Raw genomic sequence first — 7,418 nt, forward strand, 5'->3', positions numbered from 1 at the left:
GCTGATTTAGTCCAACTATATCCCTGAGAAGAATCACATGTATAGTATTTCTGTCAAGTGTTTTCTTCCCTCTGCTTGAAAATTTCATATATATATATATATATATATATATATATATAATTTTATTTACCGACTCAGTTCCCTCTCCCTCCCCTATTTCCATCTCCCCCACTTTCCACCAATCTACCCCCATCAACTCCTCAGAAAGGGTAAGGCCTCTCATGGTAAGCCAACAAAGTCTGGTACATTCAGTTGAGGTAGTACCAACCCCGCCCCACATCAAGGCTGAGCAAGGCATCCCATGCTATGTAATGGCCTTCAAAAAGCCAGATCATGCACTAGGGATAGATCCTGGTCCCATTGGTAGTAATCCCATAAACAGACCAGGCTACAAACTTGCCAACATGCAGAGGGCCTAGTATGGTCCCAGGCAGGCTCTCCAGCTGTCAGTCTAAAGTCCACGAGCTCTTACAATTTTAGGTCTATTGTATTTGTGGGTTTCCCCATCATTAACTTGACTATCCCTTGCTTATATCATCCTTCCTTCTTCTCTTCAAGTGGGCTCCAGTAGCTTGGCTTAGTACTTGGATGTGGATCTCTGCAGCTATTTCCATTAGTTACTTGATGAAGGTTCTATGACAGTGTAGTGAATAATTTGATTAGAGGGGAAGGCCAGTTTAGGCACCGTATCCACTAATGCTAGGGGACTTAGCTGGGGTCATCATTGTGGATTCCTGGAAATTTCCCTAGTGTCAGGTTTCTCCCAAGTCAAGTAATGGTTCCCTCTATTGAGATATCTCTGTCCTTTCTCTCCCACCCCATCCCTCCCCTAACTCTATCATTCATTTCCCTTATGTTGTCTTCCCCTATCCCTTCCCCTTTACTGCCCCCAACGCCCAGTTTACTCAAGAAATCTCATATATTTCTCCTTCAAAGGGTAATCAATATGTGCTTCTTAGGGTCCTCTTTGTTATCTAGCATCTCTGAAGCTGTAGACTGATGTTTGGTTACCCTTTGCTTTGCATCTAGTACCTACTTATAAGTGAGTATATACTATGTTTGTCTTTCTGGATCTCAGTTACCTCACACAGAATGATTAATTTCTAGTGTCATCCATTTGCCTGTAAATTTCAAGATGTGATTTTATTTTGGGGGGGGCAGTTCAAGACAGAGTTTCTCTGTGGCTTTGGAGGATATCCTGAAACTAGCTCTTATAGACTAGGGTGGTCTAGAACTCACAGAGATCTGCCTGCCTCTGCCTCTTGTGTGCTGAGCAATGCCATTTTTTTATTGCTGAGTATTATTCCATTATGTAATTGCACCATATTTTCTTTATCCATTCTTCTATTGAGTGGCATCTAGGTTGTTTCCAGGTTCTGTATATTACTAATATTACTGCTATGAACATAACTGAGCAAGTGTCCTTGTGATATGATTGGTCATCCTTTGGATATATGCCCAAGAATGGTAATGCTGGGTTCAAAGATGGATTGATTCCCAATTTTCTGAGAAACTGCCCTATTCTTTGAATATTGACCACATACTTGGTCACAAATCAAATCTCAACAGATACAAAATGAATGGAATAACCCCATGAGTCTTATTGGATCACCTTGTCTTAAAGTTAGAATTCAACAACAAAAAAATTATAGAGAGCCTACGAACTAATGGAAACTGAATCATGCTTGACTGAATCACCACTGAGTCAAAGAGGAAGTAAAGAAAGAAATTAAAGACTTCCTAGAATTCAATGAAAATGAATGCACGATGTACTCAAACTTATGGGACACTATAAAAGCATTGCTAAGAAAAAAGTTCATAGCAATAAGTGCCCACATGAAGAATTTGGAGAAATCTCACACTAATAATTTAACAGCACACCTGAAAGCTCTGGACAAAAGAATAAAACTCACACAGGAAGAGTAGAAGACAGGAAATAATCTGCTTGAAAATGTCTAATGACAGAATTTCACTCTCTGTGAAGCCATTGGGTCCATCATTGAGAAAAGTATTACAAAAGTCTTTCATATATTGATCTGTAATATAGTTCCTTTCTGCTTTATTTCATTGAACACAATTCTACATTATGGAAAATTGATGAATAACCAGTCTCTAAATAGGGGTGTCTTAATACTTATCAGCTACATTCTTTCCTGATATAGGCTATACTCATCTAAACCCACTGACTGTTACTTATAGGGGAAGGGGGTCATTCATTTAAAATTATTTATGGAGTGACTGGTAGTTTTGAGTCATGCTCACCCTTAAGTGAGGATAAGAGTATACAACTGAACAAGGCACATCAGCACCTTGCATAGAATTCACCATATGAAAGATAACAATAGCCATTCGAGGAAAGATTGAATGAAATAGTTTCCAGGAAGAACATATTTTGCACAAACACACACACATGCACACACACACACACACACACACACACACACACAGAGAGAGAGAGAGAGAGAGAGAGAGAGAAAGAGAGAGAGAGAGAGAATAAGTCAATGGGTAAATGTGAGGAGATACCTTTAAAGAGTCATCACAGACACAAAGATTAGCATAAAAGACTGAAACAAGATACAACATGTAAAAAATAGTACTCATGGTGACAAGTATAGCAAATGAGGTTCTTTTAGAGGAAAATGAGGACAGTCAAGGGTTATAACAAATATCAGTGTCACTTGAGCAGCTTGGACCCAGAGAATAAAACTATGTAATCAGAAAGGTAGGCAAGGGCTAAATCATTGAAAGCATTTAATGCTAAAGTAAGATTTGGATCTGCTTATAATTATAAAGGAATGCATTTAGAAGGTTTACATCACCATGCAGCTAACTACATACTGTGTGGAGCACAAACTGTAAACAGCAAAAGTAGAAACAAAGCTAACTAGGGTGGAAGTTCAGCAGACATTTGCTTGGTCTAGAATTGGAGCAAATTAAATTGTGATAGTGGGTAGACACCAAATTATGCTTGGAGCAAAATATTTTATGGAATTTGCTAATGAATTGAGTGTGAGAAGTGAAGAAAGGGGAGGAAACAAACATGATTTCCATGAGAATTCAGTTAGTATGGCAGAGTATGCTGTTGATGCATTCATCCTAAATCACATATTAAAATGGTTTTATATGCCGGAGAGAAGGTTTAGTAGTTATGATTAGTTGCAACTCCTTCAGAGGACCTGAGTTGAGTTCTCAGAACCCACATTGTAACTAATAACTAGCTGGAACTCCTGTTCCAAAAGATTTGACCCAGTTATCTGACCCCTACAAGCACCAGGCACACACATAGAGCAATACATACATGCAGGCAAAATACTCTTATAAATAAAATAAAAATAATTCTTTTTTTTAAGTGTGGGCTATGATGCTAAAGATATTTGTAAATGTTCATAATCATTCTTTAAATAAGTTCCCTTTTGTTTGAAGTGTTTCATCTCCATTTGAAGCCTTTTAGGGTTACAAACAAGTTGAGTTCACAAATCGAATTCCTTTGTTGTAAATGGCCATTGTTGTTTCCTATAAGGTATTTACCAATATAGATGTGTGCTTTAGTCTATGGAATCCTTATCACCAGACTATGGAAATAATAAATTTTTGAAAATTCATGAGATTTATACAAAGACAGGAAATAGAGAGAAATTTTTTGTCTTAAATATATGGTACCTTATTATATTTTAAGAAATATACATGTTAATTATGCTCTTCATAACATATAATATTTTCTTCTTTCTGCTTTTGTGTGAAAAGTGAAGGCTTTGTCAGTCTAAGAACTTAATCCAATATGCATAAAATATTTACATGTGGCTCTATGTTTGACATGTACCCTTTCTTAGAACAGGCCATTTATTTTGATTCTGTCTTTCCTATTTCTAGATTATTAAAGACACTGTATTTTTTAAATGACTGTGGCAATGGATGATCAATATATGCCAAAAATCAGATGCTGTGTGAAATCCAGAAAGCTAGGTATAACTGCCTTAGAAATGTATTCCAGTTTAGAGATTCTCTGAGATTTGAGGCTCAAGCTTTAAGTGCTACTTAGCATTAAGAAGCTTTTTAAACACAAAGCTACTTCTGCACAGCTTCTGATGGCTCACTCCTGGAATGAAAGACGGATCTGTGAGCCTTTTTGGATGACACACATTTCCATTAAGGCTTCTGAGTTAATTCGTACTCTAATCACAAGTGAACTGTAACTTAATTTTTAGTTTTGTCATTTATAACTTTCTCAAGTCACAGTAGAGACCATGTCAGCAACCTGAGTGAGGCTGTGACAATATCAAGGATGTTGTCCATTCACACCACTGGCTTTGCAAGCTGGAAGTGAGCAAAGCATTATGATTGTGATCTTTTGGGTTGGAGCCAACCTCAGACTGAAGTGCACAACTGCTTTCAAACATGCATGCATAGTGGGGGTACAAACAAAATTTGCCTTCCCCCATGTCATCTGTGTGTGTGTGTGTGTGTGTGTGTGTGTGTGTGTGTGTGTGTGTGTGTGTGTGTGTGTGTGTGTCTGTGTGTGTCTTTCTTCCTCTCTCCCTTCCTCCCTCCTTCCTCGTTTTTCTTCAGATACGATTTAATGAGCTTCAACACATTTTGAATGAAGTGGGTTCCTCCAGTGGATGGTGTCATCAGAGCATTGCCAGTATTCCAGCCTACATCTGCCTTCCTACCATGGTCATATATTACTGTGCCCTTCCTTTTCCTAATGGAGTAGCTGCTGCTGTGGGTACCACAGGATAATGGCTATTATTTATACAGCAATTTTCATCTTCAGTGTGCATTACAAATACCAACACATTAATCCTCAGGAGAGAAGTATTATATAATGCCTCAAGCAACCATCCACCCCTTGTATTTCCAAATGAATTGCGTAGTTCATGAAATACAATCAATGGATCATCAGTGTTAGTGGGAGCTGCATTACACAAAATGATCCTCTAGCACAGGAGTTAATGAGTGATGGTCACAGGTTCAGCTTGCAGTACATTATCAGAGCCCCTTTAGGGGAGGCATTTTCAAACCAATCTTCTGCTTCTTGGTCTCAGAGGACTTCACTTAATAATGACTGACATTTCTTCACAGTCTCTAAATGGGTCCAGCTGGCACTGTGCACGGTTCTCAGGTACGGTGGATTGTTTTACTTTACTCCATCTGTCAATGCTTCCTGAGGGGGCATATTTTACTATGGAAATATTTTTGATAGATCCAGAAGCAAAGTAATACCATTATGCTTGTATCATGTCCAGGTCTTACTCCCTCCTGTCTCATGCTTCACTATTCAATTGCATTACTTGCACTAACAATTCAATCTCTCTCTCCACCTCTCTCTTTCCTTTATCTCCCTCTCCCTCCCTCTCCCCCTCTCCCTCTTTCTATCTCTCTCTTTATCCCCTGCCTCCCTCCTCTCAAAGATTTAGGATCTGGAAAAAATGAAGTGCCAAATACAGTACCTTTTCATCTTAGTTTAAGTTCTCTAGGGGCATTTTAAAGTAGCATTTTTTTTTGAAAAAAAAAAAAAACATTCCCTAATTTCATTGTCTCTTTCACTTTATTACTGTGATATGGGAAGAAGTTGTTATTCAAAGTTTCAAGGATGACAGGAAAGATTCAATGTGAGAATGAACCAATAGCATACAGTTACATACAAATCAGAATGCACAGGCTGCTGTGTGGAGGCTTTTAATAAGCCAAAACATGATTTTGCTCATTGTACCACAACAGACTCTTTTATTTAGCCACTATTTTATTTCCCTTGTGACAATATGTCATACTATATGGGAGAAGAATCCTGAAAACCATGTCTTATACTGAATAATGCCCACCCCATTTGAGGACAATCCATAATTTAAGCAATAGCTTTAGGCTCAAGTGGACATTTTTGTCAGATTAATAATGCATTTATTGTTCAGCTATACTGTGACACCATCTACAATATCATTTGCTTCCTCATTATTATCTTTCATTTAAATCCTCTGGTATTTTTGAAAGTAATAAGAATAACTTCAAGTAATAACAGTATACTTTTCCAAACATCATGAATTACAACATAAAATGAAACACAATGGAGATATAATTTTCAGAATCATAAACATTATTTTTTCATAGTGGCAATTTTAATGATAATTAGAGAACACTGTGCATTTAATAATTTAATATATCCTAACACTATTTCCCACATAAGAATTGATAGAGATTAAGATCAATAGTGTACTAATTTTCAATGATCCAGAAAAAATAACATATTTGTTCCTCTCCTAAAACCCATCTGTCTAGTTTTATTAGTCGATACTTTCAATATACATTGTCTGGTTATTTTCTCATTGAGCAGGAAGATCAAAACTAGGAGCTTCAGGTTTGGCATCCGACATGAATCTTCTTTTTCATTGGAAGACTTAACTTGCAAGCTCCAGTTTTGATTAAAGTACATTATCTGTTATGTGAGTCCTACACTGAGAGAACAATGTTTATATAATGAAGATAAAACAGTTGGAAAAGCTGCACACCCAAAAAGAAATGTTGGGACCCTGATGAAGGGAAGTTTGTCTAAAATTCTCTTTCATGGCTTTTCATCACAAATATAAACCAACTGATTCTGTGTCATATGGTGTTTCCAAATATTATTTATAAGCCAAATATTTGATCAGTTTTCTTTGCATCTATCAAGAGATCTCCTAGAGAAAGTGTGCCTGGGGACAACAATGGAATTGTTCTAGTGTCTGGCAAACCAGAATTTTTATGTTGAAATTCAAAGAGATTGAGCCCGGCAGGTTTCACAAAGACTTCAAGAGACTAGGCACTACTGTGGGAGAGCTCATTACAAAAGTTTAAAGTTGGACTGGGTGAAGAGTTATAGGACAGACAAAAGATATGTTTTCTTTTGTCTATGAAACAGTTTTTATTCAATCTAGTGATTTTTGCAACTATCAGAAAATAGCCGTACAGCAGTGCCTCTTTGCAAACATTATCATATTGTTATACTAAAGCTATATTGCACACATCTGAATAATATTATAGCTTAGGAGAGGAAGAATTCTGGGAGAATTCTACAAGCCTATCTGAATGATAAAAATGCCTGTTAATTTTTTTCATTTTAACCTCAGACATTACTTAATATTCAGTAATATGGTATCACTCATGCATTGTTTTCAGTTCTAGCAAGAGATATTAATGTGTCCAGTTGATTCAATTAAATAAATTGAAGCAATTTAGAGATGTCCATTTTCCTAAAAAGACAATGTCAAATGTGGAAAACATTAATTACAGAAGGGCCTTTATTTGACTTCTTTTCATGTTCATTTTTTTTTTCTGTATTTTAGAAAGAATCAAATTCAGATACTTTGAAATAAACTCTATGTTATGTAAGTTGAAACAATTCAATAATTGCTAATGATTTTCTGAATGTCTTACTAAGCTGTTAG

This window comes from Cricetulus griseus, chromosome X (genome assembly GCF_003668045.3).
Source record: "Cricetulus griseus strain 17A/GY chromosome X, alternate assembly CriGri-PICRH-1.0, whole genome shotgun sequence".
Taxonomy (NCBI): Eukaryota; Metazoa; Chordata; class Mammalia; order Rodentia; family Cricetidae; genus Cricetulus; species Cricetulus griseus.